At 48.1% G+C, this 26,786-nt stretch overlaps 1 protein-coding gene and 25 non-coding genes across 26 annotated transcripts in view; all 26 read right to left on the bottom strand.

Moving 5' to 3' along the window:
• The window catches only part of LOC144179962 (uncharacterized), a 153,840-nt gene extending 128,830 nt beyond the window's left edge, over nucleotides 1-25,010 (bottom strand). The window contains exon 1 of the mRNA XM_077708377.1: nucleotides 24,573-25,010. The gene's annotated coding sequence lies outside the window, so the exon portion shown is untranslated. The remainder of the gene's footprint in view (nucleotides 1-24,572) is intronic.
• On the bottom strand, nucleotides 65-137 carry Trnav-cac (transfer RNA valine (anticodon CAC)). The gene has a single exon. It is a non-coding gene; the product is annotated as a tRNA-Val (tRNA).
• On the bottom strand, nucleotides 211-283 carry Trnav-cac (transfer RNA valine (anticodon CAC)). Its single transcript has one exon. It is a non-coding gene; the product is annotated as a tRNA-Val (tRNA).
• Nucleotides 357-429, bottom strand: Trnav-cac (transfer RNA valine (anticodon CAC)). Its single transcript has one exon. It is a non-coding gene; the product is annotated as a tRNA-Val (tRNA).
• Trnav-cac (transfer RNA valine (anticodon CAC)) lies at nucleotides 503-575 on the bottom strand. The gene has a single exon. It is a non-coding gene; the product is annotated as a tRNA-Val (tRNA).
• Nucleotides 649-721, bottom strand: Trnav-cac (transfer RNA valine (anticodon CAC)). Its single transcript has one exon. It is a non-coding gene; the product is annotated as a tRNA-Val (tRNA).
• On the bottom strand, nucleotides 795-867 carry Trnav-cac (transfer RNA valine (anticodon CAC)). The gene has a single exon. It is a non-coding gene; the product is annotated as a tRNA-Val (tRNA).
• On the bottom strand, nucleotides 941-1,013 carry Trnav-cac (transfer RNA valine (anticodon CAC)). Its single transcript has one exon. It is a non-coding gene; the product is annotated as a tRNA-Val (tRNA).
• Nucleotides 1,087-1,159, bottom strand: Trnav-cac (transfer RNA valine (anticodon CAC)). The gene has a single exon. It is a non-coding gene; the product is annotated as a tRNA-Val (tRNA).
• Trnav-cac (transfer RNA valine (anticodon CAC)) lies at nucleotides 1,233-1,305 on the bottom strand. The gene has a single exon. It is a non-coding gene; the product is annotated as a tRNA-Val (tRNA).
• Nucleotides 1,379-1,451, bottom strand: Trnav-cac (transfer RNA valine (anticodon CAC)). Its single transcript has one exon. It is a non-coding gene; the product is annotated as a tRNA-Val (tRNA).
• Nucleotides 1,525-1,597, bottom strand: Trnav-cac (transfer RNA valine (anticodon CAC)). Its single transcript has one exon. It is a non-coding gene; the product is annotated as a tRNA-Val (tRNA).
• Nucleotides 1,671-1,743, bottom strand: Trnav-cac (transfer RNA valine (anticodon CAC)). Its single transcript has one exon. It is a non-coding gene; the product is annotated as a tRNA-Val (tRNA).
• On the bottom strand, nucleotides 1,817-1,889 carry Trnav-cac (transfer RNA valine (anticodon CAC)). The gene has a single exon. It is a non-coding gene; the product is annotated as a tRNA-Val (tRNA).
• Nucleotides 1,963-2,035, bottom strand: Trnav-cac (transfer RNA valine (anticodon CAC)). The gene has a single exon. It is a non-coding gene; the product is annotated as a tRNA-Val (tRNA).
• Nucleotides 2,109-2,181, bottom strand: Trnav-cac (transfer RNA valine (anticodon CAC)). Its single transcript has one exon. It is a non-coding gene; the product is annotated as a tRNA-Val (tRNA).
• On the bottom strand, nucleotides 2,255-2,327 carry Trnav-cac (transfer RNA valine (anticodon CAC)). Its single transcript has one exon. It is a non-coding gene; the product is annotated as a tRNA-Val (tRNA).
• Trnav-cac (transfer RNA valine (anticodon CAC)) lies at nucleotides 2,401-2,473 on the bottom strand. The gene has a single exon. It is a non-coding gene; the product is annotated as a tRNA-Val (tRNA).
• Nucleotides 2,547-2,619, bottom strand: Trnav-cac (transfer RNA valine (anticodon CAC)). Its single transcript has one exon. It is a non-coding gene; the product is annotated as a tRNA-Val (tRNA).
• Nucleotides 2,693-2,765, bottom strand: Trnav-cac (transfer RNA valine (anticodon CAC)). The gene has a single exon. It is a non-coding gene; the product is annotated as a tRNA-Val (tRNA).
• Nucleotides 2,839-2,911, bottom strand: Trnav-cac (transfer RNA valine (anticodon CAC)). The gene has a single exon. It is a non-coding gene; the product is annotated as a tRNA-Val (tRNA).
• Trnav-cac (transfer RNA valine (anticodon CAC)) lies at nucleotides 2,985-3,057 on the bottom strand. The gene has a single exon. It is a non-coding gene; the product is annotated as a tRNA-Val (tRNA).
• Trnav-cac (transfer RNA valine (anticodon CAC)) lies at nucleotides 3,131-3,203 on the bottom strand. Its single transcript has one exon. It is a non-coding gene; the product is annotated as a tRNA-Val (tRNA).
• Nucleotides 3,277-3,349, bottom strand: Trnav-cac (transfer RNA valine (anticodon CAC)). The gene has a single exon. It is a non-coding gene; the product is annotated as a tRNA-Val (tRNA).
• On the bottom strand, nucleotides 3,423-3,495 carry Trnav-cac (transfer RNA valine (anticodon CAC)). Its single transcript has one exon. It is a non-coding gene; the product is annotated as a tRNA-Val (tRNA).
• Nucleotides 3,569-3,641, bottom strand: Trnav-cac (transfer RNA valine (anticodon CAC)). The gene has a single exon. It is a non-coding gene; the product is annotated as a tRNA-Val (tRNA).
• Nucleotides 25,011-26,786: the final 1,776 nt, after the last annotated feature.

The following is a 26,786-nucleotide window of genomic DNA, read 5'->3' as shown; positions in this document are numbered from 1 at the left end:
AGGGAGGCGCCAAGAGCTGAAGGTGCTGATTGTTATGCCGAAATGAAGGAAACAAATTAAAAACTGTTTCCGCCCGTGATCGAACCGGGGACCTTGCGCGTGTGAGGCGCACGTGATAACCGCTACACCACGGAAACGGGGGTGGAAGGGAGGCGCCAAGAGCTGAAGGTGCTGATTGTTATGCCGAAATGAAGGAAACAAATTAAAAACTGTTTCCGCCCGTGATCGAACCGGGGACCTTGCGCGTGTGAGGCGCACGCGATAACCGCTACACCACGGAAACGGGGGTGGAAGGGAGGCGCCAAGAGCTGAAGGTGCTGATTGTTATGCCGAAATGAAGGAAACAAATTAAAAACTGTTTCCGCCCGTGATCGAACCGGGGACCTTGCGCGTGTGAGGCGCACGTGATAACCGCTACACCACGGAAACGGGGGTGGAAGGGAGGCGCCAAGAGCTGAAGGTGCTGATTGTTATGCCGAAATGAAGGAAACAAATTAAAAACTGTTTCCGCCCGTGATCGAACCGGGGACCTTGCGCGTGTGAGGCGCACGCGATAACCGCTACACCACGGAAACGGGGGTGGAAGGGAGGCGCCAAGAGCTGAAGGTGCTGATTGTTATGCCGAAATGAAGGAAACAAATTAAAAACTGTTTCCGCCCGGGATCGAACCGGGGACCTTGCGCGTGTGAGGCGCACGTGATAACCGCTACACCACGGAAACGGGGGTGGAAGGGAGGCGCCAAGAGCTGAAGGTGCTGATTGTTATGCCGAAATGAAGGAAACAAATTAAAAACTGTTTCCGCCCGGGATCGAACCGGGGACCTTGCGCGTGTGAGGCGCACGTGATAACCGCTACACCACGGAAACGGGGGTGGAAGGGAGGCGCCAAGAGCTGAAGGTGCTGATTGTTATGCCGAAATGAAGGAAAAAAATTAAAAACTGTTTCCGCCCGTGATCGAACCGGGGACCTTGCGCGTGTGAGGCGCACGTGATAACCGCTACACCACGGAAACGGGGGTGGAAGGGAGGCGCCAAGAGCTGAAGGTGCTGATTGTTATGCCGAAATGAAGGAAACAAATTAAAAACTGTTTCCGCCCGGGATCGAACCGGGGACCTTGCGCGTGTGAGGCGCACGTGATAACCGCTACACCACAGAAACGGGGGTGGAAGGGAGGCGCCAAGAGCTGAAGGTGCTGATTGTTATGCCGAAATGAAGGAAAAAAATTAAAAACTGTTTCCGCCCGTGATCGAACCGGGGACCTTGCGCGTGTGAGGCGCACGTGATAACCGCTACACCACGGAAACGGGGGTGGAAGGGAGGCGCCAAGAGCTGAAGGTGCTGATTGTTATGCCGAAATGAAGGAAACAAATTAAAAACTGTTTCCGCCCGTGATCGAACCGGGGACCTTGCGCGTGTGAGGCGCACGTGATAACCGCTACACCACGGAAACGGGGGTGGAAGGGAGGCGCCAAGAGCTGAAGGTGCTGATTGTTATGCCGAAATGAAGGAAACAAATTAAAAACTGTTTCCGCCCGGGATCGAACCGGGGACCTTGCGCGTGTGAGGCGCACGTGATAACCGCTACACCACGGAAACGGGGGTGGAAGGGAGGCGCCAAGAGCTGAAGGTGCTGATTGTTATGCCGAAATGAAGGAAAAAAATTAAAAACTGTTTCCGCCCGCGATCGAACTGGGGACCTTGCGCGTGTGAGGCGCACGTGATAACCGCTACACCACGAAAACGGGGGTGGAAGGGAGGCGCCAAGAGCTGAAGGTGCTGATTGTTATGCCGAAATGAAGGAAACAAATTAAAAACTGTTTCCGCCCGGGATCGAACCGGGGACCTTGCGCGTGTGAGGCGCACGTGATAACCGCTACACCACGGAAACGGGGGTGGAAGGGAGGCGCCAAGAGCTGAAGGTGCTGATTGTTATGCCGAAATGAAGGAAACAAATTAAAAACTGTTTCCGCCCGTGATCGAACCGGGGACCTTGCGCGTGTGATGCGCACGCGATAACCGCTACACCACGGAAACGGGGGTGGAAGGGAGGCGCCAAGAGCTGAAGGTGCTGATTGTTATGCCGAAATGAAGGAAACAAATTAAAAACTGTTTCCGCCCGTGATCGAACCGGGGACCTTGCGCGTGTGAGGCGCACGTGATAACCGCTACACCACGGAAACGGGGGTGGAAGGGAGGCGCCAAGAGCTGAAGGTGCTGATTGTTATGCCGAAATGAAGGAAAAAAATTAAAAACTGTTTCCGCCCGGGATCGAACCGGGGACCTTGCGCGTGTGAGGCGCACGTGATAACCGCTACACCACGGAAACGGGGGTGGAAGGGAGGCGCCAAGAGCTGAAGGTGCTGATTGTTATGCCGAAATGAAGGAAACAAACTAAAAACTGTTTCCGCCCGGGATCGAACCGGGGACCTTGCGCGTGTGAGGTGCACGTGATAACCGCTACACCACGGAAACGGGGGTGGAAGGGAGGCGCCAAGAGCTGAAGGTGCTGATTGTTATGCCGAAATGAAGGAAAAAAATTAAAAACTGTTTCCGCCCGTGATCGAACCGGGGACCTTGCGCGTGTGAGGCGCACGTGATAACCGCTACACCACGGAAACGGGTGTGGAAGGGAGGCGCCAAGAGCTGAAGGTGCTGATTGTTATGCCGAAATGAAGGAAACAAATTAAAAACTGTTTCCGCCCGTGATCGAACCGGGGACCTTGCGCGTGTGAGGCGCACGTGATAACCGCTACACCACGGAAACGGGTGTGGAAGGGAGGCGCCAAGAGCTGAAGGTGCTGATTGTTATGCCGAAATGAAGGAAAAAAATTAAAAACTGTTTCCGCCCGGGATCGAACCGGGGACCTTGCGCGTGTGAGGCGCACGTGATAACCGCTACACCACGGAAACGGGGGTGGAAGGGAGGCGCCAAGAGCTGAAGGTGCTGATTGTTATGCCGAAATGAAGGAAACAAATTAAAAACTGTTTCCGCCCGGGATCGAACCGGGGACCTTGCGCGTGTGAGGTGCACGTGATAACCGCTACACCACGGAAACGGGGGTGGAAGGGAGGCGCCAAGAGCTGAAGGTGCTGATTGTTATGCCGAAATGAAGGAAACAAATTAAAAACTGTTTCCGCCCGTGATCGAACCGGGGACCTTGCGCGTGTGAGGCGCACGTGATAACCGCTACACCACGGAAACGGGGGTGGAAGGGAGGCGCCAAGAGCTGAAGGTGCTGATTGTTATGCCGAAATGAAGGAAAAAAATTAAAAACTGTTTCCGCCCGTGATCGAACCGGGGACCTTGCGCGTGTGAGGCGCACGTGATAACCGCTACACCACGGAAACGGGGGTGGAAGGGAGGCGCCAAGAGCTGAAGGTGCTGATTGTTATGCCGAAATGAAGGAAACAAATTAAAAACTGTTTCCGCCCGGGATCGAACCGGGGACCTTGCGCGTGTGAGGTGCACGTGATAACCGCTACACCACGGAAACGAGGGTGGAAGGTAGGCGCCAAGAGCTGAAGGTGCTGATTGTTATGCCGAAATGAAGGAAACAAATTAAAAACTGTTTCCGCCCGGGATCGAACCGGGGACCTTGCGCGTGTGAGGCGCACGTGATAACCGCTACACCACGGAAACGAGGATGGTGAACGTGGGTACGACCTCGAAGTCCTGTTATACAGGAAATTGTGTTGCGTGTGGGATTACTTTTACTTTTTTTTTAGCAGAACAAACTTTTCAACACCATCTTTGGACTTGCTACCGCATAACTATTATTTTTTCTTAAACACCCTGCCTTACGGCGAGAGCATGGTGTTCTACAATGTACGTAATTACGATCACAATGGTGATGACGATAATGACGACGACGATTAGGTGCCTGGAATGGTGATGACGACGACTATGATGATGATTGCAAAAACCGGGTGCATTGTCAAGCTAACCGACATGCCCAGCGCATTTAGTCATGATTATGCGAAGAACATCTGCCAAAGTTTCGTTTTTTACGTAAAGCTTATACGGCTGGGTTTTCGTGCATTTCTCACGCCTGCAGAACAAAAAATCCCGAGGCTCCACATAGCTTCATAGAGTTTCATACTAATATACGCTAGCTGGGACACTGGCGTGGTGTTAGTGTCTATTCGTGCCGCCGATTGTCTGCTTCAACCCCCATGAAGGCGGCCATGACTGAAGGATGCGTGATTTTCGAACTTGGCTTGATCCAGCCGCCATCTTGGCTTGACACAAAGTATTTTTTGAAATAGAAAAACTATAACTAATGTTTATTAGTGTATAAGCTATTAGTCATGCAAACAACTTGTACTTTATGTTAATTTTAAATTGAGTTTTATAAGTATTCTGTTATACGACGGGAACAGATTTGTAAGCTGCATACACGGCTGAGTTTAGTGGAGCCAACGAATCGTCGGTGAAGCGTTTGTTTTTTTGCGTGCCAATCGACGATTGCGTGCGGCTGAAGAAATAGAGTTTCTTTGTATGTATACTAGAGAGGAAACTGCACCTGTGAATCCATATAGTCGTGGGAGGTTATGGGAAGACCACCGCTTCTCGCTTGGGCTTGGCATGACAATTGAATTTTTAAGTGGTTTTGGGGATTTGCTTTCTTCTATGCATTAACACGTCTACGAGCTACGAAGTAGCGGTATTGCTCCCTTTTCTGTGGTAGCAGTGAGTGGTGGCAACTGCGTGTTCGGTGAAAGAGCAGGCATCAGTACGTGATCGTACCTAACGTTGGTCCTGCCGGTGCCTGTGTGATTTTTCGCGATTGTAAATGCTATGAGCACGGACGCGAAATGACATCGTGCAGTCCTAAGGTACTCCGCACCTAAAATTTAGACGACTATACACATATACTTACTGCTGGTAATTTTTTTAATTGGCTTAGCCGCTACGGCGGTCGTGTTGTTCTCGCAAGCGTCGTCATGAACGGAACTAGGATGGAGCAGCGTGCTCGTACAGTCTACCTTGTGCGGAATCTCGAGTTCGCGTCCATTTTCAGAAATGCCGTATAGAACATAACTAGCTGTAGTGTATGGGCTAAACGGTGATGCTACTGCTTTCCACGTCCACTTAATTTCAGCCGAGCAGTATTTGATAATTGCAGCCACTGGAATCGGGCGCTAACAGCAATTCTGCCCCGGAAGGAGCCCTGGACGCTTTCGATGGCGAAACAGAAATTGATGGCGCAGAAAAATCCGAAGCCAAGTGAACATCACAACCCCCAAGCCAGCCCATGACGACACAGACGGCCTTGATATGTGCCGCATAGACGCTTGCGCCAGATTCCTCTCTAGTGTATTAGTAAGAAACTCTATGGCTGAAGAAGGGCCCCTGTACTGCGTTTAATTTCGTTCAGGAAGACTACGAGCAGGGGAGCGACGCGAACCCCCAGTGAGTATACACGGTTGTTGTTTATTTCCACTCAGAAGTGTAACTGTTGTCACCTTACACGACGTGTGGCCGACATGCTGACAAAATCGTGAAAGGGCGCTTCATTTACTCTGAGTAACATCTGATCGTTTACTTTGGTGCCTCAAAGAAGCGATAACGGCCAACTCGAACATATGCGCCACTGCTGTCTGTCGCTAACACGTAGACGATGTTTTATTGACCTGATGGCTAATCGGGTTCTTTGTTTGTTTGTTTTACTATTCGTGTATTCGTGTATGTCTTGACGCACTGTAGAGCCGTTTCTGTGAGCAAATTTTAATTTTATATGTCGAGAGCTACAAACTTACAAAGCAGAATATCTTATCAAGCCGCACAGCAAAAAAAAAAAAAATTGTACTCCACTCATGATAACCTTACAGAAGACGACTTCTTTTTGCTAAGAGAGGCAGGCAGGCAAGTCGTTAAAACTGGAGCAGTGCACTACATTTTACGGGAGTTTTTAATTTTGTGAAAATCCCCGTGTAGAATGTTTCCTTTGGATGACCAATAATGCGCACTGATATATCTAGGCACCGTGGGTGTATATTACACGCCCACAACACGGTTCTCCTGCGATAACTGATCATCACCTTCTTAAAGACAAAAGAGTGCAAACGAGGTCTCCCGCCTAGATGTAGCCAGGCACGCGGGTGCAAGTGAAGGCTAACTATTTTAATGCGTGGTATTCTTTGCGAGTACTCTCACAGGCAAGACCGTGTAACGCCCTGCATTTCCACAAAAATGCAGATATCGCGGTAGTTCCACGTGTAATCGTTAAAAAAGCGTAAACGGAGACATCTGGTTGCGCGAAATTTTGAAAACTAAAAAATAAGAAAAATACAAAGAAATTTCGGGAAGTGGCGAAACGTGTAACGCCTTGAATTTCCATAATAATGCAGATTGCGCGGAAATTTCCACTTCTAATCGTTATAACACCATGAATGGAAATAATTCGTCGGACAGGATTTAGGAAAACCAAAAACTTTGGCTGTAAAAACTCGCACTCAAGACAAGCGGCATAATAATGCTACGTATTAGTAGATAATTCTCTCAATTTCTGCAGAATTTTTGCCGGTGCCATTCATAGAAGTGTGCTGAAGCGAAGGAACAGTGTAAAATTCCGTGCGCACGTGTCAAACAGTGCAAATGTTGCTGATCAGACGATGCTTGCCTAAATATCAACTCAACGGTAATCTGCGGTATCATTTCCACGATACACAAGCTGCCGTCATGCATTCGTTGTTCTGAAGCTGTTCCGGAATAAATTCAAAATATTTACGCTTTTTGTGTGGTGCACCCTCGAATAATCCGACTGCTAAAGTTATGTCTTATTAAAACACGACCCTTTGAAAACATTATTGGTTCTCTGTGAGTTCAGTGTATGGGACTTCTCCTTGGTTTAAATAAATACTTCAACGTCAACACGGCAGCAAACAGCTGCTTATAACTGCGTGATTTTTATGACAAAGCCAGAGCCACTGAATACCTTATGTTGCTGGAGCCCTTTTTGTAGATAAGCATGATAGTGTGCTGGATTTTAAGAGAGCGTAATTGTGCTCTAAACATCTGTGCAAAAGCCTTGCAAATCCTAAAACAGTTGCATTCATTTCGGTACAGGTACCAGCTGTGTGAACAGTGCAAGGAGCAGACCAGCAGGCAACACAAGAAGCTGCACCAGGCATGCAACCAGTTTTTAAGTCAGGATCATTCCATGGATGATCCGCAACGCAAGACGAGGCAGGCATTCCGCCAGCCAGTGGAAAAACACTACAATTCTTCCAAGGACCACGCCCAAGAAAGCAAAAGGGCTTGGGGAGAGTTTGACTGCAGCCTACAATATGTAAACACTAAAACAATCACTTACATTCAGCCGCACAATAAAGAGAAAAACAACTGGTGAGGAGAGTGTATTGCAATGCTATGTAAGTTGTTTGTTGAATCTTGAGGGTTAGGATCTCAAGATTCAAACTAATTTTCTCTGGTGCTAGAAAATTAGTTGTTCGAGACAATTCACTGTACGCATAAATGTGACTTATAGCACTGGCGTCACTTCGCGGTAGTCTAGGCACAGCACGATACCGACCTAAGTTAACTATTAGTAGCATGAACGCGCTAACTGTACTGAAACAATGAGGAGGAAGTATTCTGCGTGGTATTTTAGCACATTGTGTTGGTATTCACATTGGTATTCACATGAAGGGCCCTGCTGAGGAAGAATGTGCATGGTGTCAACGGTTGTGTGAGAGAGAGCTGGCACGGCCTCGGTGCCCATTTAAACCCATATTGTATAGCCAGGTAGAGATGTGAGCGTTTAAAACAAACAAACAAACAAACAAACAAAAAACGAACAAACAAAAAAGCATTACAAACCGTTTCTTTTTTCATTTTTTTCTTCAACCAGGATAACATAGGGGAAAAAAAAAACAGATCTTCACCGGACAAATTTGCTGTGATGCGACCAATCTTCAGTGAGAGAAACGCATTCTGAAATCAATGCGTTGACGTAAAATTGTGCGCAGATTTTGAGAGTGGAAGCTTTGTTAGGGCTTTTGTGATGCAGCATGCAGCAGTTGCATTCTTTTCAGTGTTAGCGGAGAATTGTGTCGGGCACTTAAGCCTATTAAATGATTTGGAGGCGAAAGCCAGCGATTGTTGTAGACTTCTTGATTGCTGCATCGTGTTCACGGTGCCGTCACGTTAACCTGTCATGCATCCGGATCTTTCTTATTCCATCCTGGCACGACGCAGGGTTAGGGCTGTAGTTACCACACTTGGCTGCGGCTCTTGGCGACCCGGGTTGAAATCCCATGCGAACCAAAATAAGGTTTTATGTATATTTTACTTACTCATTCTCTTTTTACAGCGGCCGTTTTTGGTTTCATTCGTGTAGTCGCCAGCAACTACGGTCACTTTTCGCGTTTGATGAGACATCTAAGGCTATCGCCTTAAAGGGACACTGAAGTGAATTTGTCAAGCTCCCGTTTTTGCTTGCACTCCGTAGACTGGCTCAAATTAGCACACTTTTCATCGTTTATCCGGTTGACAAATCGGTAATTATTTTACAAAGCACGAAAGAAGAAAAACTACCATGCGCGGTTTGCGGCGGCCGCGCCAACTAAGCTGTGACGTTGGGTGGAGGGGGCACCGTGATTGGACGATGCCCAAGGTTAGCAATCAAACAAGTTTCGGTTTCGGTTTCGGTTCTGTAAAACAACATGTTTGACATCCGATGGCGTCGTTGGATGGGCATTCTCAATATCCCAGTAATCGTAGTACCGCGCTTCTGCCATGTTGTCGGCTGTAAAATGCATAAGATAAGCCTCCCAGGACGGCTTGGAATCGTAGCATTCACTAGCCGAGGCCTATGCAGTGCATGAACGCCCCCCGCGTCCCCGCAGACGCACAAATGCATGCGCTTTTCCCCCATATTTGGAGCTTGCCTCACTCATGCCTGTGTCGTAAAAAGCGTGTTCGCACCAGGCCAAGGGTCTGTTGATTCTGGCCTGTGCCCACTGCCCGCAAGCAGTTGGTGCTTATGACGACAGCACGCCAACGAGAACTCGCTAGCGCGCCAGTGCCAGGCTGCGCGAGTTCTGCGGACAAGTTCGTGGAGCAGTGAACGTTGCGGCCCCCAGAAAGGTGAACTCAGTATAGAAGACATCGGCGAAAAACGAAAAAGTTACCTTATAAAAAAAAAAAAAAAAGCTTGTACCCGTGGGGATTCGAACTTGTGACGGGCAAAACATTTGCAAGGATATACCTAGCGCTCCAAACCACACGGCCACGGGCGAGCGCGTGGCAGAAAATGAAAATATAAGGTATATAATGTATAACAAGTTTACACTTTCATTTAGTTTTAGTATTTCAAGCAGCTTAGGTGACTATTTGTTGTATTGCGCTCGTGCAGTAAGCGTCTCCCGAGTTTCCACAATAGCTCACGTCTAGCACTTGCGGAAAAGCGTTCGCAGATGCGTAGTCGTGCTGCTGACCGCTGTGCTTGTTCGCCCAGCGCAAGAAAGTGCTTCCCGCACCGTAGTTTACGCTGTACGGTAAAAATATCAGTTGATTTTATTTCCTTAGTACCTATATTGACTTCGCTGACTCTTCTACCCCTTCAAGAGGCCTTATATTTTCCTACTGGCGTACCAGTCAGCGAAGCGTCGCATGTTCGCTTGTGCAGCGCTTGACCGACCTTGACTTGGAGCTAGATACAGAGTACAAACTAACGAAGTAAAGAAAGGCACATTCTTCCATTCACAAACGTGTTGTGGCTTAGTTTCAACTGATCGAGCGAATTGCCATGACCCGTCGGCGGCCGGCGGACTAAACGTTGGGCTGTTGGGCCGACTGACTCGGTCGTGGAAGGTCGGGGAGCCGTGCAGTAGCGCAGCCAATTGCGAGCTCGGCTCCTCCGGACGTCACACGAAAACGCCACAGAAAATGGGCGAGCGTAAAGAGAGGAGGACAGAATTTTCGAATTAATTTTTCTACTAAATAAAATCGCGTAAACACGCCCAGAGTGGTCGAAACATGGCCTGGGGACTCCGGACTACAATTTGCGCTAGTAATCCCGCAATGTTTACATATCACTTCAGTGTCCCTTTAAGAAGTATGTCGAATATTTTATAGATCTGGGCGGAATCGTCTTCTTCAATTTTTTATATTTTTCTGAAAAAAAAAAGAAAACGTGAAGAAAATTTGTTTTTTTCACGCCCTTCAAAAATTCATGAAAACTTTCATCTCTAAAGGCAGGTTCGATCGTGCACCTTTCACAAACTGCTTTTGTGACGCCGCCGCGTCCTCCAACAATATATGCATGAAGGAGGGACGTAAAGGATCGGCTTTCACTGCGTGAATGTCGCTTAAAACTGACGTTATGCGTTGTGGCTGCACTGTTTTGTTTATGCACCTGTGATATCTGTGCAAAAAAGGATTGGAAAATGTTAAGCTGCCCTCTCCCGTCCTGCACTGGTAGTACGGCTGAAAAGATTCTGATCGATGGGGTAGAAGGCTGCCTCACCTACTTCTGGCTGTTATCAAATTTCAGATTGTATCCACCCACTGCTGTTCACTGCGGCAGTATATATTGTCGTGCCGAGTGTACGCAGTTTTGAGAAATTTCTTTTGATCGTTGATGAGATATTGTTCCCCGTTTCTATTGTGGGGGAAAATGTTGGTTGAAACACTTCTGTTCTACATCTATAAGCTTTTCCAGGGTTCATTTCACGTAATATTTTGAACCGCCCCGAGAGGTATACTTCTATGACCGAAGAGTCTGTCGGCCCCTTACCAGTGCATCTGTGGCTTGGGACATCTTATGGTTATACCTGTCTTACCTAAAAGTATGAAAACACGCAGGGAATCAGTAAAAGTTTACATGTTTAGAGATGCTACGCATCTGGCTATTCCACACCCATTTGTGGCCGCCGCGAAAATTCTATAGCAATTTTACAACAATCTTGGGAAGCGATCCCATTGCCTCCAACCGCGAACGCTTTCATCGTGCGGTGAATGTGCGGAGAACACTCGGTTTCTGATTGAAACCATGTGCAGGCTTGCGCCGATGTAAACTGGGACCAACTGGACAGGCAGATTGTTTTGTTGCTATTCGGTGGCGTCACTTATTTTTAAACGGCGCCCACATTCCTGAAAACAAGTCTTAAAGAAATATTGACCGGATTGGTTGCGCGTTGCCAGCGCTAAACCCGCAGTATTTCGTCCGTCTCGTCGTCTGTGCTACCAGTTTTATGCTCAATTTATGAGAATTATCACTACAAGTATATAATTTAGGAATTGCAATAACGTGGTCCTTTATAATTTGATATATGTTCACATGTGACGTCCCTTTAATATTTGATAAATACCTAACTAATCGCACCTCTCGTCGAATATCGTCATTCATTGGCTGGGTCATATTCTCCTCTCTGACAGCTTTGATTTAATACTTGATTAATACACTCACGATATTTATTTACGATTAACTACTATCAGTATCACGCGTCCCCTTTAGTTCGGCTTATCTGCTCTCACCTATAGCTACGGCTTTAACTTGAAATTCCATCCTGATAATTGTAAGTTCAACGTGTCCTAATTTTCACGGGGCGGAGTAAGGAGTTCGTTCGAATTCATGCCTCTGAGACATTTAGTTTGGCACGTCATTCGCCCATGTATTATCATTTGTACACTCATGGTATAAACTATAAAATTTAGTGTTTATATATTGTAGTGCGGAAGAGGTAACAGGGGTCAACATCTCTATGCTAACTATCTCCCTCGCAAGGAGATTGGCCGTCGTACAATAACGACAAGGAAGATAAAGCGCCGGTGAACCCCAGAAAGGCATCACCATAAGCGTGGACCTGCGAGAAGAGTGCGTGAGAGCCAGCCGTGTGCCCTGCTTACTTTGGACTGCCTACGCTGATCATCCCGCTGCATTTTCTTCGGGAATAAACCCATCGTAGAATATATATATATATATATATATATATATATATATATATATATATATATATATATATATATATATATCAGGGTGTCGAACCGGAACCGAACCGAACCGAAAACCGGAACCGAACCTGTATTTTTTCCGGAACTGAACCCGAACCCGAACCGTTATTTTTTGAGCACGCTGAACCCGAACCGGAACTGAACCGGAAAAAGAAATAACGGTTACCGGTTCATGCCGAAACGGTTCGACCCTCTGTTGTTGATATTGCACAGTCAATGCAATTCAGGCCTTTTTTTTTCTTTCATGTACCATCAACTTCGTACTTGCTCGCGCACTTTCCCCTCCAGACAATTGAACACTATCACGCTCTATGTAACAACAGGGGAAATGAATGAGCATCAATGTAGCATTGGTCTGTTGCTGCTGGAGGCGCGAGCGTAGTGCAAGCTGACCAAACGAAATGTCATTCTCGGCAGCTTGCAGGGGATATAAAACGACTTTGCCCTTCCCTAGCTGCGACTTCATTGGAGCAATCAGGCTGCAGGAGTGCTCCACTGCGCAGCAGCGAAAGCTCACACCCGATGTGTGCAAACTTTTTGCATTTCATAATTTGTTTAAAAGACCGACACCTGCAAATTATTAATACTTGACAAGTGTGACCGCAGGAGCTGCTCAGTGGCTAAGCCGTTCGTTAAGCCGTTTGCCCAACTCGCTACATTGCTTCTACTGCTACTCGTTCGGGAGGGGAGTACTGCTGTGGACGAATTAAAGAGCGTCTACCCAAAAAGTCCCATCTCATGCTCCACGTGTCAAATTTCCCTTTCATTTTGTAACCGCATTATCTGTTATAAGATTCCGCAATGTAGCACACGGAACGATGGTAGGTGTTCAGGCGGTACGATGACATACTGATTGTAATGCACATTTTCGGTATCGCAAAAGGAATTGCAGTGGTCAGAGCAATAATGCAGTGACTGAGCGTTAACTAAAGCTTACTTTTAACAAAAGTGTGGCTAACACATTCGATAAGGTGACAGCTAACAAATTATTCAGGGTGACTAAATATTCTAATTCATTGGTAGTATTTATGTGCCTGTTGTAGGATTTTTCTGTTTTGTTACAGATATAAAAAATGTGCACCATTGGTATTAAGCGCTGGTATTTGAACACGCCAGTACGCAGAACTAAATTTAAGGCTTCAAGGTTAGCGTGATGGGCGATTTCAACAAAAAAGGAAAGGACAGAAAATATATCCCACCGTCATATCTCTTGGCGTTGGCTTTATGAATAGTTGCTAGGACAACGTAAAGTCTGAGCGATAAAGAAGGTGGTAAATCGTCGCAACTTCATGTGTTTTTCTGATATCTCCTAATTGTTTAAAGTTTCCTTTGCAATTGCGCCACTGCCCTTGGGGAGCAGCAGCATTTTGAATGTTAGTTTGTGTTTTGATTTGACGGTCGTTTTAAACTAGTAAATGTTTTTTATTTCTAATTTCAGTGATAATTCAACTCATCGAACCGGTTCGCGAACCGGTTCAAGCTCCCGAACCGGTTCGCGAACCGGTTCGGTACGTGATTTTGTCGAACCGGAACTGAACCGGAACGAAATTATTTCACCCGAACCCGAACCGTAACCGAACCGGTATTTTTTTCGGTTCGACACCCTGATATATATATATATATATATATATATATTGTGACTTTCTTTCTGACTCAAAAAATTCTTCATCTGTTTCTATGACCTTTCTCCCCTTTGCTTTCCGAGGTTTTCTTGACTGCTAGCCCTTATTCTGTCTTAATTCACCGAGCCCCTCATTTCCAATTTCTGATTCGCTACATGCATAGCGAGGGCCTCTGTTCTGGTAGTCTTGGTGTCAAAGGTAGCTTAAGAGGGTTCAACGCTGGTCGACCACTCGCGACGTGTCGTATCACGGCCCGGGGGTTAAAAAGAAGGTCCCCTTCACGCCGAGTAGTCCGAGTGGCGCTGGCTACCACCCCAAGTGCAGGAAACAAAAATACCTTAACATAAATACCAGAGAAAATGGTGGAGAAACAGCCCCGCTGTTAGCGTAGTGGTTATCGTACCAGACCGGTATTCTGGAAGTCGTGGGTTCGGATCCCACCCGGCGGGCATTTTTTCACCACTTTCTTTCTGACTAGAAAATTTTTTCATCTGTTTCTATGACATACCGCATTCTCCTCTTTGCTTTCCAAGGTTTTCTTGACTGCTAAACCTTATTCTGTTATATATATATATATATATATATATATATATATATATATATATATATATATATATATATATATATATATATAGAGAGAGAGAGAGAGAGAGAAAGAAATGCCGCCAGTCTACAACGCCAAAGAAGGCATAGGAGAATGGTTAGGCTATTTTTTACCGTTAGTGACGTTACATTATAATTTTTTTATTAATTACGTGAGAAAGAAAGAAAAAAAAACACGCGCCCAGAGAGGGGACCGTACCCACGCCTTTCGATTAGATCTCGAATGCCTTACCAATTAGGCTATCTGGGCGACTGTGTTCTCCTTCACTTTCTGGGGTATTTATATTTACTACAACTGTATCTGACGCTTGAGGGTGGTAGTCAGCGCCACTCAGACTACACGGGGAGAAGGGGACCTTCTTTTCCACCCCCGGGGCGTGACTCTAACGTCTACAGCCCGTCATAAGCGGGTAACTGGCGGGAAACCCTCTTATGCTACCTTGGCATCAAGGCTGCCAGAACCGAGGCCCTCGCTAAGCTTTCGCACGACAGTATGGTTTGGAAATGAGGGGCTCGTTAGGAAAACAGGAAGAAATCCCTGCAGTCTACAACGCCAAAGAAGGCATAGGGGAATGGTTAGACTATTTTTACCGTTAGTGCCGTTTTACCGTTGTATATATATATATATATATATATATATATATATATATATATATATATATATATATATATATATATATATATATATATGGGATGACAGTCAGGAAAACCTCGGAAAGCAAAGGGGAGAATTCGAATAGCGCGGACAGGGCTTTGCGCTGAGTGGAGGGGGAGGGCCATGGTCCGAGTACCAATCTCAGTGTCAATGGTCCAGAACGTCGCGCATTCTATAGATTGTAAACCGCAGTTCATATTCCTTAACGATTAGTTGAGCGCTGCATGCATTAGTGTGTCTTCAATTTCCTTTGAGCAATCTTATACTCACATCAGAACAGAAAAAAAAAACTATACACACAAAATGTAAAATTCGGTAGACAAGCAGAGTCCGGGAGAGAGAGGGAGAGAGAGGGAGAGAGAGAGAGCGAAAAGTCCGGGAACACCCAAGCGCATGTTATGAGCTGTGAAAATACCCGCCGCGGTGGTTCAGTGGTTACGGCGTTGTGCTGTGTTGTGCCCAAGGACACGGGTACGACCCCGGCCGCAGCGGCTGCTTTTCTGATGGAGGCGAAAAGTAAACACGCCCGTGTGTAGAGATTTAGTAGCGCGTTCAAAATTTCCAGACTCAAAATTAGGCCGGAGCCATCCGCTTATTCCACGTGTAGCTACGGCGCGTTAAACCCTACAATCAATCATTGAGTCATGAGCTGTGAGTGTGAACGCATTAATGTTCAGTTGAACGCCGCACGGTGGTGTGCGCCGTACAGAGCACCCTGGTGACTGGTGCGCCGCTGGGTGAGAGGGGCAGAAGTGGCTGGAATGCGAAGTTTGGCGCGGCACGCACTGAAACAAAACCGATTTACCCGGAGGTGTTATCCAGGAAAGCGGAAGCCGAACAGCGTCTTCTGCCGCCGTCGGAAACTACGTTTTTTTGTCACGCGGCTCTGCGCGTGCACAGGCGCAGGCTCCTTTTATTTGTGTGCTGTTTCTGAGGCACGCGCTATGGACCCACATGGCGCGTGCTATCGAGTGGGAAATAAGGTACCGCCGTTTTGCTGTGTGTAGACAACACCGGACGGGGACCGCTTTTTCGCGCAACGGACCATTTAATGCCTTCGCATTAAAAGGGGGAGGGAGTAACACAACTTTGTGTCACGTGACAACCTCGGCACGTGCTAGGGCCCACAATAAGCAACGCGCACAACGGGGGGCTTTTTATTCCTATTCAGGAAGGAGCGACGACAACACGGACAGACAGAGGGACGGGCGCACGTCCTTCCTTCAGTCATAGCCGGAAGCTCGAGCGGAACAAACAACAATGAAGGTCGCCCCATCTAGGTGGACATTCGAAATAAGTAAACAAACCAACAAAAACACAAACAAACAAACAAACAAGCCTAAATGATCGTTCTTTTTTTCTTTTTTTTTGTCGGTATATTACGTTTGCCAGGCTGGTGGAAACACGCGCGCACGTCTTCTAAGCTCAGCAACGCTCCGGCGACCGCGAGGTTTCCACTAACCCAGATAGGCGATGCCAGTCGCAAAGGCTACCAAAGGAGCAGCCTGCATGCCCTGGACGAAGAAGCTCGCCTCGACCACGGAAGCGTGGTCAGCGGCCGCTTTTCTGCGTGCTCGTGTCGCCACGCGTGTGCGCGCTGCGTGTCCGCTGATCGCTGGTCTGGCAACACCCTGGGGACGACGCGTGCTCGCAGCGAGACGACGTCGTCCATTATGCACGTGCACACAGCCCGGGGGGGGGGAACCGTCGAAGCACCCTAGTGGTGCACGTGGATGCGCGCGTGCCATGGCCGGTATCACGTGCGACCTTGCTGGACGCCAGCATCACGTAGCGTTCCTTTGCCACTTGCCCTACCAGCCCACTCCACGCAACTTCTATGGCAAGACCGCATCTTTCCTCGTATACGTTGCGAAAAGCAAAAACGCCCGTGTGTACGAGATTTCGGCGCACGATAAAGATCCCCAGGTGGTCAAAATTAATCCGGAGCCCTCCACTACGGCGCGCCTCATCGCCTGCGTTGCGTCGGCGCGTTAAATCCCACAATCAATCAATCCTCGTATACGTTACAATATAAACAGAGTGTGAAACCGTTACTGGAAATGAACTGAGTGTGTTTGTGGGAAAAGCTGGAGCGGAACCCGAAATGAAGTAGTTGCTGCATTTTGAACTAAAGGAAGACAAAGGAATAGATCAAAAGTGGGGCTTGCTGATTCGGCGAACTGCATGGAACCGGTTGGCCAACCATTCCAAACTATACTCGGTTACAACTCAAGAACGGCACCACCTCATGTAGTGTGTCACTCCGCCAAAGCGCCGGACCCATGACGTCAGTGCGCGCGCGTTTTGAAAGGGGTTTGCTATGAATGCGTGATATCGTCTGCCTTGTCTCACGCAGTTTGTTTGTCGTCACTAGAGTCGTTTATAAGCATATTAAGTCCAAAAAATCACGGGAACGGCTCAAGCTATGTTCAAAATATTCCCAGTAACGCCCTACTTGCGCCGCGCGGAGAAACATCCGGCTACTGTGATAAGGCACAGCGGCAACTCCCGGTGCCGTTCTTAAGTTGTCACCGAGTAAAGGTTGTGCTTTTGCACACCGGGTTGCAAAGTGGCGCCGCGAAGTCACAGAAGTCACGCAGGCGGCACTGTCTGCGCTTTCGAAGCCAGAACTGCGAAGCATTGCTCGCCGCAGTGCGTGTCGACTGTTTCAGCTTTTAGTCGCCGCTCGGACTCTGGACTTACCACGGATTTCTGCAGAAGTCTCTATGAACTTCTGCAGCAATTTCATCGGGGACGATGACCACCTCCGCCATAATAAACACGACTGGCAATTGATAAGCGATATTATATCCATGTAGCTTCAAAAGGAGTAGTTCAAAATGTCACCGTGCATGTAATGGCTGACAGGCATACGAACGACACAACCCGTGGACACAATCAAGAGTGATACATATCTTGAGCGAGGTTGGTGGCTACGTCAACAACGCGGTAGGGGGGTGGAGAAGCGCGTGATGAGGGATGACGCACTGATTCCCGAACCGCTCTTACTATGCTCTCTTATGGAGTACGTCCCACCTCCGACCACTCGCCATGACTGTTTTAAATACAGTTTCTTTCAGAGAGCGATTAAGCAATGGAATATGTTATCAGACGCTACAGTAAGGACGTCACCTATAAATGAATTCTTGAAATTGTCAAAGGCACATACGTACGCGCTAAATGACCTGGCCAGAATTCAACAATGTCATCACCTGTGTTTGTGTCGCATGTTACAAATGCCTTCATGTTGCATTTCCCAGGAGTATTTTGTGTTTGGATTTCCGGAAATGTACTTTCTTTTTCTTCCTGTAACCAAAGTGTATTGTACCCTTCCACTCCTGTAATAGCCCAACAATTTGCTGACAGTATAAATAAATAAATAAATAAATAAATAAATATGTAGACCAGAAAAAAAAAACATTTGCTACTTGCATTGAAGGAGTTGGGTGGTCGGGCACGCTCACTGAAAGGGTCAGGGCAGAACTGGCGGAACCACCGGCACTTTTCTAAGCGCGGCAGCTGCTGGCAACAATGGGCCTCCTCGATTATCAGTCCCGGATCGTCCGCGGACTGCCCGAGAGTCGAGACGCGATCCGGCGCTCGATTTTCCCATGTATTCCTATGGGACCTCCGGTCCGAACGCAGTACTCGAACTGCCCGCGGACCGTCCGTGCGCAGTTTCACGACGCACGGGACCTTGTTGACAACTCCGAGCGCCTGCCTCAAGTAATTATAGAGAGTGATGAGTAGCAGTTTTGTTGTAGGGAGAGAGAGAGAGGATAAACATCTTTAATTTGGAGCTTAATGGTGCAGGATGGTGAGAGCATCACCGGTGGGGGGCGTCCGCTAGTCCGGGATGCCCTGGTCCTTGCTGTCTGCTCGTGCCCTCTCTATCAGCATGCGCTGGGTCGGGAGGTCCGAGCTGGACAGCTGAGCTGGAGAATTCAGAGCGTCCCGAACTAATATTTGTTGCAATCGTCGCCCTTTCGGTACTTGTATCGCTCAGGTCGAGTGTGGACTGAGCGTAGACACTTTTTCAGTGCTGAAGTACATTTATAGAATCTGAACGAACCATCTTAAATTAACCAGGACAGAAATTATTCGCCGACGACATTTTTCTGCGTCTCTTCAATCAGGCAGTAAATGTAAATTGGTTCTGTGCACGGGCGCCGTAGCACAAACGTCAGTCGTAGTTACTTATTGCCCCCTAAAAATAAATGCTAATCGAGGAACTTGGAAAGATCTCGTGACAAGTCTTTATCACAGGGGAAAATATGTATGATTTTATTATTTTAGCCAAAAAATAGGAATTCCTCGGAACCGTGATACAATAGTTGCCGGTGAACTCATCTTGGTATTTATGCCTATGACGCATACCTAGAGCGTAATGCTGGAGAACATTATACTGCTGGGTTCCTGAGAGAGAGAGAGAGAGAGAGAGAGAGAGAGAGAGAGAGAGAGAGAGAGAGAGAGAGAGAGAGAGAGAGAGAGAGAGAGAGAGAGAGAGAGAGAGAGAGTTTTTAATGATACTTAGCCTGGCCAAGGCGCCTAGCTTGCTACACCGGATGAATGAAGAAATGAAATCAATAAACAGATGATGATAACGACTGTGATGAAGATGACGCGCTTATTAAGAGAGTCCTGTTTAAAGAGTATGACCAAGTCCTGTGCTTCGCAGGAAAGACAATAGAGCTTTTGTCGCTCGAGATGCTCGTTTAGAGTCCGACCAAGGGCCTAGCACGTTACTAAGAGTTCCTCTAGAAAGCGGACGACCCAAGGTCACTAAAAGGGACGTGTCATCTTCCAAGACCGCCGAAAAAAAAACAAAGACGACCTGTACACCAAGCAAACAGAGAAAAAAAATCATCTCAACTTGAAGGGTATTTGCCACCCTCCTGCACTCTTATTCCTTTTTTTCTCTGAAGTGTCCGGCGAAATTCGAGCAAATAAACGGGTTGTTTCCCTCCAGTATCGGCACGTTTTTCTCGGAACATGATCACGTGGTATCTTGGGCTGAGGAAACCACCCAGAATCCCGACATTGTTTCCAATAAATTCTAATAAAGACGTTATCTCCCCCCCCCCTCCTCCTCCCCTCTCTCTTTCTCACGAAACTGCAGATGACGCGCTCAGCGCTGCAGTGTTATACAGCCGACCACAAGTGTGGGTAATCGACTCCCAGACGCGAGAGCTGTGTCTCTTAAAAGGGATTTTAAAGAACCCCACGTCGTCACAATTAATGCACGGCCGAAGCCGCAGACTTTGCTTCGGTGCGACAAACTCCTCATCACCTGCGTCCTCCTTGTGTTTTAGGGGCGAGGCCCCTTTAGGGCTCGGGCTCCCGGCGTCTCATGTCGTTGTCATCGTAACCGCCGTCTCATGTAGTCACGGTTCTAAAACACCGGGACATTCGTTCACGCCTCGCGCTGGAACGTAACGCTCAGTTGAAAAAAAAAAAATACACCGGAACAGTAGTTTACGTTTCGCGGTGGAACGCTTCGTAAGTCATGCTAAAATACACCGGGACACTCGCTTACGCCTCGCGCGAGAACGCTTCGTGCTTCAGAGACACGAGACTTCTACAGCAAAGATGCATACATCTACCCCTTCCCCCCATCCAACGGTTTCATCTCCGTTGGCAAAACGCCAAAGCGCCAAGAATACACTATACACTACATGATTCGTCCATACCCTGGTTTCACGTTAGTGGAGATGTTCCGGATTTTTTTTTTTTTTTTTTTGGCTTTCGCTACAGTTCAGTCAACATCCAATCCAAGTCCGAATCTGAGCCGGCGGAATCGGCACTTAGCCGAACTTGAATTGGGGTTGAAAACCTGCCACTCACTCATCCGTCGGCGGCGTACCTCCGTTTACTCCGTTCCGCATGGCATATGCATTCCCCGGTGCGGCAGGGTTTAAGTGGCACAGGCAGTGCACAACAGGCCCGCAGAAGGTGGCGCCGGTCGACCATGCGTGACTGACGCGGTGGGGCGTGGAGCCGGCGGAACCGACCAACTCAACTCGCTTTCACCGGAAAGCAGTCGGCGTGCGCTACCTTCCGCGTGACCCTCCCGTGCCCCGACACTTTCGCGTTCTGTCCCCAAAGGGATGAACATGTGTGTAAAGGTTCTGCGCACGTTCAAGTAAAAAGAAAAATGGGAACGTTTACAGAAACTCTTCATTCAAACGCGGCCGCCATGCTTGAATTGCCAGCACGCTGTAACCATCGCCGTACCTGAATCACCGGGATGCTGCCCTATTTTTGAGCCATTCGCGGTGTGTAATTACGATTACGATGGAAAGCAGGCGATTCATATTGAAAAAAAAAAAAAGAACAACGGTGTTGCTGCAAGTCGTGTCTCGCCGAAACCAATAACAATTTATGCATTGCTATTGTTAGCGTGCGAACCACGGAGACATTAACGTCGTCTAAACCTTGTGTGAAAGGCGAAAAAAAAGAAAAAAAGACAGCCATCAAATGGCAATAACGGGTATCTCACAACTGAAGTACAGTTGAACCTTGTTATAACGAACATTGATATAGCGAATTATCGGATATAGCGAACTAAATACGAACTTTGGTTGGTCACGCTTCATTTGAATGACACTTATTCTTTTATAACGAAAGCGAATCTGTGAAAGCCTCGTGCGCTATCGGATATAGCGAAGAAATATTTGACCAGTAATTAGCTGAGAAGCTACTTGGAGAATCTCCCGGCATCCGAAACTGCAGAAGCAGAAGAGGCTTCTTTGTTCGTGGACACTGTGGGAAACTTTAACCTGCTCAGTGCGGTGAATAGCCACCAGAGAAATGTCACATCCTTCCACGAAAAAATAGGAACGTGAGGATGTTTTGTGAAAGGAATTTTGTTGTGTTGTAATTTCCCGTTTAATTTGCTGGTTCATTGATGAGTTTGAAAGGCCAAAAGGAGAAAGATAAGGGTTACGTTGTTTGCAGTAGGTCCGAAGGTTGAAATAATGCGTTTTTGTTTGAAGGATGTTTGCCGGAGCCTGATTACCGGTTGGTTTGAACCCATTTTTAGCTGTACTGTTACAACGAATATCGGCTATAACGAACTAAATCGATGTACTTGTGCTACTTCGTTACATCGAGGTTCGACTGCACACCCTCGATGTGTGTTCGGCTTACTCGGCGCCTCTTCTTCTTCTTCTTTTTTTTTTTTTTGCGAAGCTTTCTATCGCTTACTGATGGCGTTTCATGTCGAGCCAAAACGAATTCTGGGAAAACCAGCTTTGTACGATGGGTGTCACAAAACAACGATGATAAAAAGCGAAGGCGCATCAAGCGCATCAAGACAAAAAGAAATTACACCATCTTCCCGTAGGGGAACCCTGAGTAGTATGCAAAGCAGCCATGGGGTCGTTTCAAGTGCCCATTAGTTTTCAGTTCGTCGTTTCCGTTAGGTTGAGGTACGTAGCCACCGTTATATTTACAGTTTGGTTTCCACGGTAACTACCACACTGTTCACCTACCGGAACTACGAAATGGGAAATTGCGTTTAGCCCATAGCTGTTTCGCATACTACTCAGGGTTCCCCTACGGGAAGATGGTGTAATTTTATAAGATGCGACGGGGCTATGTCCCTGCCTTGTCGTTGTGGCGCCGTCCACACCCCCACTGCGCATGCTCGGCTTGCTGAACGCCCGGTGGTGCCTTACCCTTTAAGGGCTCCTGGAGCGACAGTGTTACCGGTGTCTTCCTGGGACGGCCCGAGATGAGCCGAGCATGCGCAGTGGGGGTGTGGACGGTGCCACAACAAGGGATGGACATAGCCCCGACCATAAGATTCCGGAGCGACAGTGTTGCCGGTGTCTTCCTGGGCCGGTGGATGGACGGACGACGGACGACGGAGCCGAGAGCAAGAGATGCTTTGCATCTAAAACGCTTCCCAATCGTACCTGAGTCCCTCGCTCTATGAAGCCGACGTCTATTTCACTGCGTCATTCCCGCACGGCCGAAGCAGTTTGGATTTTGGACTATGACTTTTTCACTCAAGTTGCGTGGGAGAAAGAGTGGCGTTTCAACAATCTTTCTGTCAAGGAAGGGGCTTTGATTTAATTTCTCTAATCTGAAATTGACCCTGAACCCACATCGAAGTAGGTTCACAGCCCCAAAACGTTTCCTTTTTTCTGCAGCAATTGGTTGAGAAGCAAGAACACTGCCATTTTATGCGTCAGCTTCGACCACCTTATGTATATCTGGGAGCGTAGCAGGACATAGGTGGGCAGTGGAGTGTGTGTACACAGTATTGCTAAGTATGAATAGCTTTATGCAGTCTTCGTTTTGTGCGCGAGGCTCATAATCAAGGGAACATTGTTCAAAAATTAGTTTTTATACACTCACACCTCGCAAGCTCTCTTGACGTTTTTTTTTCCCGCCACACTCTTCTGTTTTGGCGCTGTATTTTGTTAACAGCGAAGTTGTTCAGCAAACCGTAATTTTTCGTGTCCGCAGTTAAAAATACGAAGAAATTGCCGAGCGTGCCCACGCGATTTCCCGGCAGTTAACAAAATAAAAAAATCACGAGCGCTCGTGTGTGCGTGGCTCGCCACGACCGTCCAGCCTCCCCGCCACATGTTTGTCAAGCCAGCGTAAAAAAAAAAGCTCCAGCGTTCGCCGTAATCGTGGCAACTATTGCTCGGAGCGAGAAAGACACGTCATTGCGTACGCCCGTGCAAGGTGACGTCCAATGATTATCGCCTCAAAAAAATATATGAAGGAAGCTCACACTTAGCCCTCATTCACACAGCCGTTTTTCACCCCGTCACGTCACCGTCTTCGGTCATGTGCGACGGTTTCTCAGGCGATTTCTCGCCGAAAATGGTGCGACGGTGACGGGAGGCCGAGCTCTACGTTTCTGTTCAGCCAACGCGACGGGACCACGCCTCGTAGTAAACCAGCCAACCAGAAAACAAATTTTTACGGCTAAATTTAGCGAAAAGAGCACACGTAAAAATCTACGCCATTTTCTTTACTTTTCAGATAAAGCACGCTCAATTCTAGGCTGAACTGATCACTAGGCAGACGACCCTGTACTCTGACGGATAGCTCCAGTACGAACGCTACTCCGTTTACGGCCCGTCGGGGTTTCTTGACGTGACGGTGCCGTGACGGAGAAGGTGAAGGCTGTGTGAATGAGGGCTTATAGCACCAAGGTCCTTGCGGCCGCGAAGAAGAAGCAAATCGGCTGCAATCGTGGACTTAAACCATCTTGATGGTCGTGAAGGTTGCGTATACAGATTCGCTACCTTCAATACGCGTCAGTGTGAGCTTCCTTCATTTTTTTTACTGAAAAAGCACAAGAAGCATAGCAAAATTTTCAAATTTCGCGGTATGGTGACGTAATATCCGAAGGAGAGACGTATAATGGGTCCGCATAAAAACGTTCTTTATTTTGACTGCACATTAGGATTCAAGTGACACGATGAAGCTGAACTTGATGACCCACTACAATCGCCCATTTATGTTTCTTGGCGGTTACTTTTAGGTAGGCGGCCGCCAATCCCACGAACAAGATTCTGTGACGTCATAGAGAAATGTGTAAGTCCCTGGGGGGTCGCCACTGCTTCATATTTCTTCTTTCATATCTCCATTATTTGTTTGAACGTATAGCAATAAAACTGGTATCATTTTAATCGGGACAAAGCAGTCTTTCCTAATAGCCGAACTTGTACTTTGTTTTCGTGGTTCCTTTCATAACGAGACACCCACCTTTGTTTGAGAGGTTGGACCGCACAGGCGCGGGCCGACTAGCAGGTAAGAAGAGGCACGCACGAGACGGGATTGCAGGCACGCTGGCGCTGCACAGCGGGCCTTAACGGCGGCGGACGGCGAACCAGGAGGCGCGAAGTCGACGAACCCGGTCTTCGCTCGGTCGTCGACGTCTCGCGTCGCTCCGGCGCCGTCGCTCGGCTTCCTTGAACCTCGCCGTCGTCCGTCCGCACAGCTTGCATCAAGCGTCTTCTCTGTCACTCACTCCCACGAGCTGATATCGCGGCGGACACTCGTTTGCACTCCGCGTAAGCGGACGGCTTCACTATTAAGTTAACTCACTAATAGTGGGAGTCGTTCACTAATAAGCACACTGCACAAACACCGTCGACGACAACCACTCACGGAAGAAGACAGAGCTGTAGTCCAACGCGACAGTCGAGCGAAAAATTAACGAACAGTAAACGAACTTTCAACGAACTTTACGCATTCGAACTTTACGAATTGAATTCGTAAAGAATTCTTAACGAATCGAAACGAACCACGTGCTTGAACGCCGGGTTGACCTGTTCTCGATTGTGATCAGGAAGGCAGGCAGGCAGGCAGGTAGGCTTTGCTGGTGTGGATCGCGGAGAACAAGCCGGGGGACAATATCCGCACTCACGAGTTCGTTGTCAGGACGACCCGAGTGACGAAATATCGGTGAAGTCCGAACCCCAAAAACGGCACTCGACGAACACCGCAAAGTCTCCGCCTCGTCGTCGCTCCCCGTGCATCGGGCAGCTCCAGAGAGTCCGAGCCGTTTTCTTTCGAAGCGGCGCGACACGGGTCAAACAAACAGCCCGCCGAGAGGGCGTGCAGAAAAAAGCGGCATCGAGACGAAATTTCCCCGCGTTGCCGAAAGTGGGCCAGCCTGCTTCGTCTCTGACCCATTTCGCCAGCCGAGAACCCCCTCGTCGTCCCATTCCGACCGCGTATGCACGCCTCCCTCTCCCCTGCCTCTCGTTCGTAACGGCTCATCGTCAACCGAAAGTAAAACAAGAACAAGGGCAAAAGAAAGTACACCGGCGGGCCCGTCCCGCGCGGGAAAACCCCCCTCCGTGCCGCTGCTCTGCTTCTTGCACCAACCTCTCTTTCGTCTCGCGCGTGAACGTTTCAAGTCCGTTTCCTTATCGTTTGGGCAAGCAGGACCTTGCCCGGTTGTCTCGCCGTGTGACCGGGGAAAAGAACGGTGGAAGCGCGTTTGCCTCACACTCCACCCGTGAAAGCTGGAAGTGGCGGAGGTGGCAGCGTCAAGGACTGGTCATTGTGCGGGCTCGCAGTTGTGGACGAGCGGAATGCCTTGACACGGGAAGCACTTATCAGGGAAGGAGCATGCCCTGCATGACGCATTGACGGGAATTTCGTGTGCCAACTGTTTTATCCCCTCCTTCGTTCCTCCACCCAAACCCATGATGAACGGAGGAAGTAAAATTGGAGCAGCCCCTTGTTTAAAAGGGAAGCTTTATATGACTAGGCGAACAAAAATTTCGGTGATCCCGTGCGCGCAAAAAACTCCTCTGGCCCAACCACATGCGCATGCGCTAAAAAATAAACAGGTTTGAGGGGAGTTAAAGCAACCCTGCAACGCTTTTGATAAGCGCTTTAACTCTTTCCTTCGCGTCTGGAACCACTGCGAAACCTATAGTTATGGCCAGCACGAAGCGGCACTGCTTGTTCGTCGCACCAGATACGCCTTCCATTTTGCTTTGTTTTCGCGGCTTTTTTTTTTAAGTTACTATCGAAAAGCGTTCATTGCTGCAACTGAAGGAAAACTGGCCAACAGCCGCTACATGGCCTCAGTGACGTAATTTCGGCCGTAGAAGAACGTCAAAACCGGGAAAGAGAGAGAAATCTTTTGAGCGAGTTTCCAAGTTATCTGATGGGCATAGAGCAGTAATTCTTGGCTAAGGCACTTTGCGACCCCCTAATCTATGTACTGGGTGTGTTGGGTGACTACTTTCTCCAAGCATTTACATTTAAAAAAAAAAAGTTGAAAAAAAGGGTTGCAGGGTCCCTTTAAAATTGAATAGCAGAGAGACTGGCTGGGTTTCCCCCGAGTCTCGCAGCAGAGCGCACGCGCAGCGAGCTGAGGCAGCGGCAGGCAGGGGCGGTGGAGGTGCGGGCGGAGCAGCGCCAACGTTTAAATAGCAAGCACCGTCCGCACGTCTCTTC

Source organism: Haemaphysalis longicornis, unplaced genomic scaffold (assembly GCF_048455015.1).
Source record: "Haemaphysalis longicornis isolate Haplotype H1 unplaced genomic scaffold, Haemaphysalis longicornis Haplotype H1 scaffold_4, whole genome shotgun sequence".
Taxonomy (NCBI): Eukaryota; Metazoa; Arthropoda; class Arachnida; order Ixodida; family Ixodidae; genus Haemaphysalis; species Haemaphysalis longicornis.
Note: the sequence above shows the minus strand (reverse complement) of the source record. Positions and strands in the feature narration are given on the sequence as shown.